This window comes from Bombina bombina, chromosome 1, assembly GCF_027579735.1.
Source record: "Bombina bombina isolate aBomBom1 chromosome 1, aBomBom1.pri, whole genome shotgun sequence".
Lineage (NCBI taxonomy): Eukaryota > Metazoa > Chordata > Amphibia > Anura > Bombinatoridae > Bombina > Bombina bombina.
In genome coordinates this window covers 1,453,812,584-1,453,826,833 of record NC_069499.1, presented here as the reverse complement: position 1 = coordinate 1,453,826,833, position 14,250 = coordinate 1,453,812,584, and the positions used below count along the sequence as shown (strand labels likewise).

The window sequence follows — 14,250 nt, the reverse complement described above, 5'->3', positions numbered from 1 at the left end:
ATGAAACCCCAAAAACATAATTTATGCTTACCTGATAAATTTATTTCTCTTGTAGTGTATCCAGTCCACGGATCATCCATTACTTATGGGATATTAACTCCTCCCCAACAGGAAGTGCAAGAGGATTCACCCAGCAGAGCTGCTATATAGCTCCTCCCCTAACTGCCATTACCAGTCATTCGACCGAAAACATGCAGAGAAAGGAAAACCATAGGGTACAGTGGTGACTGTAGTTTAATGGAAAAATTACCTGCCTTAAAGTGACAGGGCGGGCCGTGGACTGGATACACTACAAGAGAAATAAATTTATCAGGTAAGCATAAATTATGTTTTCTCTTGTTAAGTGTATCCAGTCCACGGATCATCCATTACTTATGGGATACCAATACCAAAGCTTAAGTACACGGATGACGGGAGGGACAGGCAGGCTCTTTATACGGAAGGAACCACTGCCTAAAGAACCTTTCTCCCAAAAACAGCCTCCGAAGAAGCAAAAGTGTCAAATTTGTAAAATTTGGAAAAAGTATGAAGAGAAGACCAAGTTGCAGCCTTGCAAATCTGTTCAACAGAAGCCTCATTCTTAAAGGCCCAAGTGGAAGCCACAGCTCTAGTAGAATGTGCTGTAATTCTCATAGGCTAACCGTATTATGCTACGAAGCCAAAAGGAGAGAGAGGTAGCCGAAGCTTTTTGACCTCTCCTCTGACCAGAATAAACGACAAACAGGGAAGACGTTTGTCGAAAATCCTTAGTTGCCTGTAGATAAAATTTCAGGGCACGGACTACATCTAGATTGTGTAGCAGACGTTCCTTTTTCGAAGAAGGATTAGGACACAAAGATGTAACCACAATCTCTTGATTGATATTCCTGTTAGTGACCACCTTAGGTAGGAACCCAGGTTTAGTACGCAGAACTACCTTGTCTGAATGAAAAATCAGATAAGGAGAATCACAATGTAAGGCAGATAACTCAGAGACTCTTCGAGCCGAGGAAATCGCCATTAAAAACAGAACTTTCCAAGATAACAACTTGATATCAATGGAATGAAGGGGTTCAAACGGAACCCCCTGTAAAACATTAAGAACTAAGTTCAAACTCCATGGTGGAGCAACAGTTTTAAACACAGGCTTGATCCTAGCTAAAGCCTGACAAAAAGCTTGAACGTCCGGAACTTCTGACAGACGTTTGTGTAAAAGAATGGACAGAGCTGAAATCTGTCCCTTTAAGGAACTAGCGGATAAACCCTTTTCTAAACCTTCTTGTAGAAAAGACAATATCCTCGGAATCCTAACCTTACTCCATGAGTAACTCTTGGATTCGCACCAATATAAGTATTTGCGCCATATCTTATGGTAAATCTTTCTGGTAACAGGCTTCCTAGCCTGTATTAAGGTATCAATAACTGACTCAGAAAAACCACGTTTTGATAAAATCAAGCATTCAATTTCCAAGCAGTCAGCTTCAGAGAAATTAGATTTTGATGTTTGAAGGGACCCTGGATCAGAAGGTCCTGTTTCAGAGGTAGCGACCAAGGTGGACAGGATGACATGTCCACTAGATCTGCATACCAAGTCCTGCGTGGCCATGCAGGCGTTATTAGAATCACTGATGCTCTCTCCTGTTTGATTCTGGCAATCAATCGAGGAAGCATCGGGAAGGGTGGAAACACATAAGCCATCCCGAAGGTCCAAGGTGCTGTCAAAGCATCTATCAGAACCGCTCCCGGATCCCTGGATCTGGACCCGTAACGAGGAAGCTTGGCGTTCTGTCGAGACGCCATGAGATCTATCTCTGGTTTGCCCCAACATCGAAGTATTTGGGCAAAGACCTCCGGATGAAGTTCCCACTCCCCCGGATGAAAAGTCTGACGACTTAAGAAATCCGCCTCCCAGTTCTCCACTCCCGGGATGTGGATTGCTGACAGGTGGCAAGAGTGAGACTCTGCCCAGCGAATTATCTTTGATACTTCCATCATTGCTAGGGAGCTTCTTGTCCCTCCCTGATGGTTGATGTAAGCTACAGTCGTGATGTTGTCCGACTGAAACCTGATGAACCCCCGAGTTGTTAACTGGGGCCAAGCCAGAAGGGCATTGAGAACTGCTCTCAATTCCAGAATGTTTATTGGTAGGAGACTCTCCTCCTGATTCCATTGTCCCTGAGCCTTCAGAGAATTCCAGACAGCGCCCCAACCTAGTAGGCTGGCGTCTGTTACAATTGTCCAGTCCGGCCTGCTGAATGGCATCCCCCTGGACAGATGTGGCCGAGAAAGCCACCATAGAAGAGAATTTCTGGTCTCTTGATCCAGATTCAGAGTAGGGGACAAGTCTGAGTAATCCCCATTCCACTGACTTAGCATGCACAATTGCAGCGGTCTGAGATGTAGACGTGCAAAGGGTACGATGTCCATTGCTGCTACCATTAAGCCGATCACCTCCATGCATTGAGCTACTGACGGGTGTTGAATGGAATGAAGGACACGGCATGCATTTTGAAGCTTTGTTAACCTGTCTTCTGTCAGGTAAATCTTCATTTCTACAGAATCTATAAGAGTCCCCAAGAAGGGAACTCTTGTGAGTGGAAAGAGAGAACTCTTCTTTTCGTTCACCTTCCATCCATGCGACCTTAGAAATGCCAGTACTAACTCTGTATGAGACTTGGCAGTTTGAAAGCTTGAAGCTTGTATCAGAATGTCGTCTAGGTACGGAGCTACCGCAATTCCTCGCGGTCTTAGTACCGCCAGAAGAGCACACAGAACCTTTGTGAAGATTCTCGGAGCCGTAGCCAATCCGAATGGAAGAGCTACAAACTGGTAATGCCTGTCTAGAAAGGCAAACCTTAGATACCGGTAATGATCTTTGTGAATCGGTATGTGAAGGTAAGCATCCTTTAAATCCACTGTGGTCATGTACTGACCCTTTTGGATCATGGGTAAAATTGTCCGAATAGTTTCCATTTTGAACGATGGAACTCTTAGGAATTTGTTTAGGATCTTTAAATCCAAGATTGGCCTGAAAGTTCCCTCTTTTTTGGGAACCACAAACAGATTTGAGTAAAACCCTTGTCCTTGTTCCGACCGCGGAACCGGATGGATCACTCCCATTAATAAAAGATCTTGTACGCAGCGTAGAAACGCCTCTTTCTTTATTTGGTTTGTTGACAACCTTGACAGATGAAATCTCCCTCTTGGGGGAGAGAATTTGAAGTCTAGAAGGTATCCCTGAGATATGATCTCTAACGCCCAGGGATCCTGGACATCTCTTGCCCAAGCCTGGGCGAAGAGAGAAAGTCTGCCCCCCACTAGATCCGTTCCCGGATCGGGGGCCCTCGATTCATGCTGTCTTAGGGGCAGCAGCAGGTTTCCTGGCCTGCTTGCCCTTGTTCCAGGACTGGTTAGGTCTCCAGCCTTGTCTGTAGCGAGCAACAGCTCCTTCCTGTTTTGGTGCAGAGGAAGTTGATGCTGCTCCTGCTTTGAAATTACGAAAGGAACGAAAATTAGACTGTCTAGCCTTAGGTTTGGCTCTGTCTTGAGGCAGGGCATGGCCTTTACCTCCTGTAATGTCAGCGATAATTTCTTTCAACCCGGGCCCGAATAAGGTCTGCCCTTTGAAAGGTATATTAAGCAATTTAGATTTAGAAGTAACGTCAGCTGACCAGGATTTTAGCCACAGTGCTCTGCGTGCCTGAATGGCGAATCCGGAATTCTTAGCCGTAAGTTTAGTTAAATGTACTACGGCATCTGAAATAAATGAGTTAGCTAACTTAAGGGCTTTAAGCTTGTGTGTAATCTCATCTAATGGAGCTGATTCAAGTGTCTCTTCCAGAGACTCAAACCAAAATGCTGCTGCAGCCGTGACAGGCGCAATGCATGCAAGAGGTTGCAATATAAAACCTTGTTGAACAAACATTTTCTTAAGGTAACCCTCTAACTTTTTATCCATTGGATCTGAAAAGGCACAGCTATCCTCCGGGATAGTGGTACGCTTAGCTAAAGTAGAAACTGCTCCCTCCACCTTAGGGACCGTTTGCCATAAGTCCCGTGTGGTGGCGTCTATTGGAAACATCTTTCTAAATATCGGAGGGGGTGAGAACGGCACACCGGGTCTATCCCACTCCTTAGTAACAATTTCAGTAAGTCTCTTAGGTATAGGAAAAACGTCAGTACTCGCCGGTACCGCAAAATATTTATCCAACCTACACATTTTCTCTGGTATTGCAACTGTGTTACAATCATTCAGAGCCGCTAACACCTCCCCTAGTAATACACGGAGGTTTTCCAGCTTAAATTTAAAATTTGAAATATCTGAATCCAGTTTGTTTGGATCAGAACCGTCACCCGCAGAATGAAGCTCTCCGTCCTCATGTTCTGCAAATTGTGACGCAGTGTCTGACATGGCCCTAATATTATCCCCAGAGTGATCACGCTTACCTCTTAGTTCTGGTAATTTAGCCAAAACTTCAGTCATAACAGTAGCCATATCCTGTAATGTGATTTGTAATGGCCGCCCAGATGTACTCGGCGCTACAATATCACGCACCTCCCGAGCGGGAGATGCAGGTACTGACACGTGAGGCGAGTTAGTCGGCATAACTCTCCCCTCGTTGTTTGGTGAAATATGTTCAATTTGTACAGATTGACTTTTATTTAAAGTAGCATCAATACAGTTAGTACATAAATTTCTATTGGGCTCCACTTTGGCTTTAGCACATATAGCACAGATATCTTCCTCTGAATCAGACATGTTTAACACACTAGCAAATAAACTAGCAACTTGGAAATACTTTTCAAGTAATTTACTATAATATGAAAACGTACTGTGCCTATAAGAAGCACAGAAAAAGTTATGACAGTTGAAAATTAATAAACTGAAAAGTTATAGCATCAAATCTTTGTAAAAAACACAATTTTAGCAAAGGATTGCTCCCATTAGCAAAGGATAACTAACCCTGATAGCAGAAAAAAAAATACAGAAATAAACGTTTTTTTTTTTTTTTTTATATCACAGTCAACTACAATCTCACAGCTCTGCTGTGAGTGATTACCTCCCTCAAAACAAGTTTTGAAGACCCCTGAGTTCTGTAGAGATGAACCGGATCATGCAGGGAAGACAAACTTCTGACTGAATTTTTTGATGCGTAGCAAAAGCACCAAAAAAGGTCCCTCCCCCTCACACATAACAGTGAGAGAGATCAGTAAACTGTCATAAATTAAATAAAACGACTGCCAAGTGGAAAAAAATAGTGCCCAAAACATTTTTTCACCCAGTACCTCAGAAAATTAAACGATTTTACATGCCAGCAAAAAACGTTTAACATTAATAAATTGAGTGTTATTAAAAAGCCTGTTGCTAGTCCCTGCAAATTAGGCTAAAGTTTTATGTATACAGTATAATTCCAGTGAAGTGCCATTCCCCAGAATACTGAAGTGTAAAATATACATACATGACAGCCTGATACCAGTTGCTGCTACTGCATTTAAGGCTGAGTTTACATTATATCGGTATGGCAGAATTTTCTCATCAATTCCATTGTCAGAAAATAATAAGCTGCTACATACCTCTTTGCAGATTAATCTGCCCGCTGTCCCCTGATCTGAAGTTTACCTCTCCTCAGATGGCCGAGAAACAGCAATATGATCTTAACTACTCCGGCTAAAATCATAGAAAAACTCAGGTAGATTCTTCTTCAAATTCTACCAGAGAAGGAATAACACACTCCGGTGCTATTATAAAATAACAAACTTTTGATTGAAGGTATGAAACTAAGTATAATCACCACAGTCCTCTCACACATCCTATCTATTCGTTGGGTGCAAGAGAATGACTGGTAATGGCAGTTAGGGGAGGAGCTATATAGCAGCTCTGCTGGGTGAATCCTCTTGCACTTCCTGTTGGGGAGGAGTTAATATCCCATAAGTAATGGATGATCCGTGGGCTGGATACACTTAACAAGAGAAATGTAATTTTATGATACAGATAGAACATACAATTTTAAACAACTTTACAATTTAATTCTATTATCAAATTTGCTTCATTGTATTGTAATTATTTGCTGAAGAAATAGCATTGCACTACTGTCAACTAGCTGAACACATCTAGTTAGCCAATCACAAGAGACAAGTGTGTGCATGCACCAATCAGCAGGTGTAGATTCCTCCAGAGTCTTGCAACTGTGCATAAACCTTCCATTCGGCCACCACTAACCAATGCTCACAAGCAGAAACGGCTGCATTGGGCAGATAAAGACATGAAGACTAATTTTCAAACAGTTCTGTTCACTGATATGTGCCATGCAACCCTGGATGGTCCAGATGGATGGAGTAGTGTATGGTTGGTGGACGGCCACCCTGTTCCAACAAGGCTGCGACGTCAGCAAGGCGGTGGTGGAGTCATGTTTTGGGCTGGAATCATGGGAAGAGAGCTGGTCGGCCCCTGATGGTCCCCGAAGGTGTAAAGATGACCTCTGCAAAGTATGTGGAGTTCCTGACTGAACACTTCCTTCCCTGGTACAGAAGGAAGAACTATGCTTTCAGTAATAAAATCATCTTCATGCATGACAATGTATCATCTCATGCTGCAAAGAATACCTCTGCATCAATGGCTGCTATGGGGATAAAAGGAGAGAAAGTCATGCGGCTAGATTTGGAGTTTGGCGGTAAAAGGGCTGTTAACGCTCCGCGGGTTTTTTTCTGGCCGCACCATAAATTTAACTCTGGTATCGAGAGTTCAAACAAATGCTGCGTTAGGCTCCAAAAAAGGAGCGTAGAGCATTTTTACCGCAAATGCAACTCTCGATACCAGAGTTGCTTACGGACGCGGCCGGCATCAAAAACGTGCTCGTGCACGATTCTCCCATAGGAAACAATGGGGCTGTTTGAGCTGAAAAAAAACCTAACACCTGCAAAAAAGCAGCGTTCAGCTCCTAACGCAGCCCCATTGTTTCCTATGGGGAAACACTTCCTACGTCTGCACCTAACACCCTAACATGTACCCCGAGTCTAAACACCCCTAACCTTACACTTATTAACTCCTAATCTGCCGCCCCCGCTATCGCTGACCCCTGCATTACACTTTTAACCCCTAATCTGCCGCTCCGTAAACCGCCGCCACCTACGTTATCCCTATGTACCCCTAATCTGCTGCCCTAACATCGCCGACCCCTATGTTATATTTATTAACCCCTAATCTGCCCCCCACAACGTCGCCGACACCTACCTACACTTATTAACCCCTAATCTGCCGAGCGGACCTGAGCGCTACTATAATAAAGTTATTAACCCCTAATCCGCCTCACTAACCCTATCATAAATAGTATTAACCCCTAATCTGCCCTCCCTAACATCGCCGACACCTACCTTCAATTATTAACCCCTAATCTGCCGACCGGAGCTCACCGCTATTCTAATAAATGTATTAACCCCTAAAGCTAAGTCTAACCCTAACACTAACACCCCCCTAAGTTAAATATAATTTTTATCTAACGAAATAAATTAACTCTTATTAAATAAATAATTCCTATTTAAAGCTAAATACTTACCTGTAAAATAAATCCTAATATAGCTACAATATAATTTATAATTATATTATAGCTATTTTAGGATTAATATTTATTTTACAGGCAACTTTGTAATTATTTTAACCAGGTACAATAGCTATTAAATAGTTAAGAACTATTTAATAGTTACCTAGTTAAAATAATAACAAATTTACCTGTAAAATAAATCCTAACCTAAGATATAATTAAACCTAACACTACCCTATCAATAAAATAATTAAATAAACTACCTACAATTACCTACAATTAACCTAACACTACACTATCAATAAATTAATTAAACACAATTGCTACAAATAAATACAATTAAATAAACTAGCTAAAGTACAAAAAATAAAAAAGAACTAAGTTACAGAAAATAATAAAATATTTACAAAGATAAGAAAAATATTACAACAATTTTAAACTAATTACACCTACTCTAAGCCCCCTAATAAAATAACAAAGCCCCCCAAAATAAAAAATTCCCTACCCTATTCTAAAATACAAATATTACAAGCTCTTTTACCTTACCAGCCCTGAACAGGGCCCTTTGCGGGGCATGCCCCAAGAATTTCAGCTCTTTTGCCTGTAAAAAAAAACATACAATACCCCCCCCCCCAACATTACAACCCACCACCCACATACCCCTAATCTAACCCAAACCCCCCTTAAATAAACCTAACACTACCCCCCTGATGATCTTCCTACCTTGTCTTCACCATGCCAGGTTCACCGATCCGTCCTGGCTCCAAGATCTTCATCCAACCCAAGCGGGGGCTAGACATCCACTGAAGAAGTCCAGAAGAGGGTCCAAAGTCTTCCTCCTATCCGGCAAGAAGAGGACATCCGGACCGGCAAACATCTTCTCCAAGCGGCATCTTCTATCTTCTTCCATCCGATGACGACCGGCTCCATCTTGAAGACCTCCAGCGCGGATCCATCCTCTTCTTCCGACGACTAGACGACGAATGACGGTTCCTTTAAGGGACGTCATCCAAGATGGCGTCCCTCGAATTCCGATTGGCTGATAGGATTCTATCAGCCAATCGGAATTAAGGTAGGAATTTTCTGATTGGCTGATGGAATCAGCCAATCAGAATCAAGTTCAATCCGATTGGCTGATCCAATCAGCCAATCAGATTGAGCTCGCATTCTATTGGCTGATCGGAACAGCCAATAGAATGCGAGCTCAATCTGATTGGATCAGCCAATCGGATTGAACTATATTCTGATTGGCTGATTCCATCAGCCAATCAGAAAATTCCTACCTTAATTCCGATTGGCTGATAGAATCCTATCAGCCAATCGGAATTCGAGGGACGCCATCTTGGATGACGTCCCTTAAAGGAACCGTCATTCGTCGTCTAGTCGTCGGAAGAAGAGGATGGATCCGCGCTGGAGGTCTTCAAGATGGAGCCGGTCGTCATCGGATGGAAGAAGATAGAAGATGCCGCTTGGAGAAGATGTTTGCCGGTCCGGATGTCCTCTTCTTGCCGGATAGGAGGAAGACTTTGGACCCTCTTCTGGACTTCTTCAGTGGATGTCTAGCCCCCGCTTGGGTTGGATGAAGATCTTGGAGCCAGGACGGATCGGTGAACCTGGCATGGTGAAGACAAGGTAGGAAGATCATCAGGGGGGTAGTGTTAGGTTTATTTAAGGGGGGTTTGGGTTAGATTAGGGGTATGTGGGTGGTGGGTTGTAATGTTGGGGGGGGGTATTGTATGTTTTTTTTTTACAGGCAAAAGAGCTGAAATTCTTGGGGCATGCCCCGCAAAGGGCCCTGTTCAGGGCTGGTAAGGTAAAAGAGCTTGTAATATTTGTATTTTAGAATAGGGTAGGGAATTTTTTATTTTGGGGGGCTTTGTTATTTTATTAGGGGGCTTAGAGTAGGTGTAATTAGTTTAAAATTGTTGTAATATTTTTCTTATCTTTGTAAATATTTTATTATTTTCTGTAACTTAGTTCTTTTTTATTTTTTGTACTTTAGCTAGTTTATTTAATTGTATTTATTTGTAGCAATTGTGTTTAATTAATTTATTGATAGTGTAGTGTTAGGTTAATTGTAGGTAATTGTAGGTAGTTTATTTAATTATTTTATTGATAGGGTAGTGTTAGGTTTAATTATATCTTAGGTTAGGATTTATTTTACAGGTAAATTTGTTATTATTTTAACTAGGTAACTATTAAATAGTTCTTAACTATTTAATAGCTATTGTACCTGGTTAAAATAATTACAAAGTTGCCTGTAAAATAAATATTAATCCTAAAATAGCTATAATATAATTATAAATTATATTGTAGCTATATTAGGATTTATTTTACAGGTAAGTATTTAGCTTTAAATAGGAATTATTTATTTAATAAGAGTTAATTTATTTCGTTAGATAAAAATTATATTTAACTTAGGGGGGTGTTAGTGTTAGACTTAGCTTTAGGGGTTAATACATTTATTAGAATAGCGGTGAGCTCCGGTCGGCAGATTAGGGGTTAATAATTGAAGGTAGGTGTCGGCGATGTTAGGGAGGGCAGATTAGGGGTTAATACTATTTATGATAGGGTTAGTGAGGCGGATTAGGGGTTAATAACTTTATTATAGTAGCGCTCAGGTCCGCTCGGCAGATTAGGGGTTAATAAGTGTAGGTAGGTGTCGGCGACGTTGTGGGGGGCAGATTAGGGGTTAATAAATATAACATAGGGGTCGGCGATGTTAGGGGTAGCAGATTAGGGGTACATAGGGATAACGTAGGTGGCGGCGATTTGCGGTCGGAAGATTAGGGGTTAATTATTTTAAGTAGCTTGCGGCGACGTTGTGGGGGGCAAGTTAGGGGTTAATAGATATAATACAGGGGTCGGCGGTGTTAGGGGCAGCAGATTAGGGGTACATAAGTATAACGTAGGTGGCGGTCGGCAGATTAGGGGTTAAAATTTTTAATCGAGTGGCGGCGATGTGGGGGGACCTCGGTTTAGGGGTACATAGGTAGTTTATGGGTGTTAGTGTACTTTAGGGTACAGTAGTTAAGAGCTTTATAAACCGGCGTTAGCCAGAAAGCTCTTAACTCCTGCTATTTTCAGGCGGCTGGAATCTTGTCGTTAGAGCTCTAACGCTCACTGCAGAAACGACTCTAAATACCAGCGTTAGAAAGATCCCATTGAAAAGATAGGCTACGCAAATGGCGTAGGGGGATCTGCGGTATGGAAAAGTCGCGGCTGTAAAGTGAGCGTTAGACCCTTTAATCACTGACTCCAAATACCAGCGGGCGCCCAAAACCAGCGTTAGGAGCCTCTAACGCTGGTTTTGACGGCTACCGCCGAACTCTAAATCTAGCCGATGGTGTGGCCTCCATCCTCCCCTAACCTCAATCCTACTGAGAACCTTTGGAGCATCCTCAAGCAAAGATCTATGAGGGTGGGAGGCAGTTTACATCCAAACAGCAGCTCTGGGAGGCTATTCTGACAGCTTGCAAACAAATTCAAGCAGAAACTGTCAAAAAACTCACAAGTTCAATGGATGCAAGACTTGTGAAGCTGATATCAAATAAGGGGTCCTATGTTAAAATGTAACGTGATCTGTTAAAATGTTTAAAAAGTTAAAATGTTGTTCAAAGTTTGATTGAAATAGCTTTTGATTTCAGTAAATATGCTGAAAACACAAGATATGACAATTTCAAGGTTTTTTACAACCTATAAAGTGTTTTGAAACTTACTGTGCTTAATAATTTGGAACAGTGCTTTGTAAGTTTTTTATTTTGAAAAAAAAATACTGTTATCATTAGGAGGTTTGTTCAATAAAATTTGAATTGTACTCTTAATAGTTGATAACATGAGAATTATGCTGACTGTTGTTTACATCAATTATTTAGGTAAATGAGAAAGATATCATTGGCATAATAATTTGGAACAGGGTGTGTATATATATATATTTATCTGCAAACACATTTATTAAAAAAATATATATATCTAGCCGTTCATTAATCTGAAGTAAGACGAAGTGCCTACAAATTGAACAAATATACTACTCTCCATAGCAGTGGGCACCTTGTAAAAGCACAGAATGCCCTACTGAAGGTGGTTTGTAGAAGATATCTGTTAAAGCCAATTAGGAAGACGTAGCAAAGTCACAATTTTAGAGCTAAATTTACTGTGCAAAACTAAACATTTTAGATAAAATCAAGGTGTCTACTGTCCCTTTAATAAAATGGCTGAGACTCTCCAGTATAGAATATTAAGTGTATTGTAAGCCTGAGCAAATTAAAGGGATACTAAACCCAAATATTTTCTTTCATGATTCAGATAGAGCATGTAATTTTAAGCAACTTTCTAATTTACTCTTATTATCAAATTTTCATTCTTCATTCTATCTTTATTTGAAAAGCAAGCAAGCTTAGGCGCAGGCTCATTTTTGGTTCATACCTGGGTTGCACTTGCTGATTGGTGGCTAAATGTATTTATCCAACAATCAGTAAGCGCTACCCAGGGTGCTGAATAAAAATGGGCTGGCTCCTTAGCTTAGATTCCTGCCTTTTCAAATAGAGATAGCAAGAAAATGAAGAAAAATTAATGGGAGTAAATTAGAAAGTTGCTTAAAATTGCATGCTCTGAGCCATGAAAGAAAATATTTTTGTGTTTTGTATCCCTTTAAAGGGAACTTTAACACTTGCCATCAATGAACTAAACATACTTTTGCCATCATATATCTTTGCCAATACAGCAAAGGCCATTTTGCATTTAAATAATGTCTACCTTAATATTTTTTAATCTAAAAGGCGATATTCCCCCTCCTATGGCGATCGCTTCCAGACACTGACAAGGGGGCTGGGCACATTCTTGGTTCTCACGTCATCCCCCCTGTGAGCGCGCACGCAATTGGGAATAACATTTTCCCCCACTGGCACTAGAATATCCACTCAGTTCACTATCAAGAGAAAGGGCATTTAAAAAATATTAAACCGTAATGGATGTTTTTGTAGTTTGTGGCTATATATAGATAGGAATGCACGGACCTTAATTTAGTTACCTATAAAAATATATTAGATGATATATAATAATGATCCCTTGCTGAGCTGTACACTAGAGGTGCTGTGTGAACCAGTCGCTCATCTCTCTAAGTTGTACTATGGGTCTGCTGCTTAGTCGGAGAGGAAGCACATCAGAAGTAATGTAAACGAACTTCAAAGAAAAAAATACTCCTATGCACAGGCTCTTCCGGCAACACAGATGAGCGCATCACCTGACCGCATATCTCCTCGTAACGTGTGTTACAACATGGCGGCTCCCTATCTAACACATAGGCTACAGTTTAGAGGAAAAGTTCAAAAGGGTAAAATATTACAATAACAGGTCAGATGCACATAATATTGCGAGTATGGAGGTTGTTGCTGCACACACTTTATATTTATTGAGATGATTTCTTGAATGACGAGGTGTTTAGGATCCCTTTAAGACTGATCTGAAAAACACATTTTGAGCAACTAAGAAACCCACCTTATTACATTTTTTTTATAATTTGCTACATAAAAAAAAAAGTTTGGACAAATACTGTATATTAAAGGACTATGGTTTTATGATCACTATAACGTTAAAAAAATCTAATATTGGGTGGCCAACAAAGTATTTGATCACCTTCCAAACATATTTCATGAATAAACTTCACTTCCTTGAAGTGTGTCAGGATGAATTATTATTATTATTATGTTTCTCTGCGACCTACTGATTCCCACCCCATGTGCAGAAGACAACACCTTGTCATCCTCTGATTTCCAACTTTTGTCTTTTAGTTGAAGAGCAAGACCTAAAGTCCATTTGTATATGTGTAACATGCGTTCTTACAAACAAGGGGTAACATGATGACCCTTTAATGTAAGAACAAAATAGCAAGACAATATCTGTATCTGTTCCAAGTATATAATTTGTGTTTACTTTGGGGTAAATTTACTATCTGCAGGAGGACAGGTTTGCAACTAGTGAACCTGTCTGCCTGCAATTGCCACTTGCAATGATGTTTGATCACACGGCAAAATTCAACATTGCACAAAAGAATTTTTGTGCAATGCCATTCCTTGCTCGGGCACAACCAATTGCACTAGAGAAAGGCATGTCATTCACTTCGAACAAGTGTGTGTCAGGTTGATTGATTTTGCCACTTCTGAGGTGGCAGATAGGGGGAAAAAAAAGAAGCAGGTTCCGCTACTTAAAGGGACAGTTAACAGCTTAGTCATCTTAAAGTCTTACTCTAGATTAAGCTGCAAGTATCGTCCTGCACCCTTTCTATATCATGCAGCAGTAACAGTAAAAAAAGTTATTGTAAAATGAATATTGTTTCTGGTCAATTTGAAATGGTTGCCAAGCTCAGCCCAATGATGACATCATGATTTGGGCTGCATTAAAAGCTTCACCGACTCACTAATTGGATTGAACATACTGTAAACTCTATTCAGCAGAGTGCATAGATGCAGACCAGATCGTGATGCCATCAGTGGGCTGAGCTTGGCAGCCATTTCAAAGTGACCAGAAACAAATTTAAAATAAAGTTTTTACTGTTACTGCTGCATGATATAGAAAGGAGTGCAGGAGGCTATTTACAGCTTAATCTAAAGTAAGACTTTTAGATGACTAAGGTGTAGACTGTCCCTTTAAATATGTGGCAGCAGGCTCGCTTATACGAACCTGCTCCACATAGCTGAAAACGCCTTAATAAATCTAGCCCTATATTTAAGGATAT

General features: G+C 40.9%; 1 protein-coding gene across 2 annotated transcripts in view; it reads right to left on the bottom strand.

Moving 5' to 3' along the window:
- Window positions 1-14,250, bottom strand: part of ARHGDIA (Rho GDP dissociation inhibitor alpha) — a 51,392-nt gene that overhangs the window by 21,558 nt on the left and 15,584 nt on the right. The gene's annotated exons all lie outside the window — the stretch shown is intronic.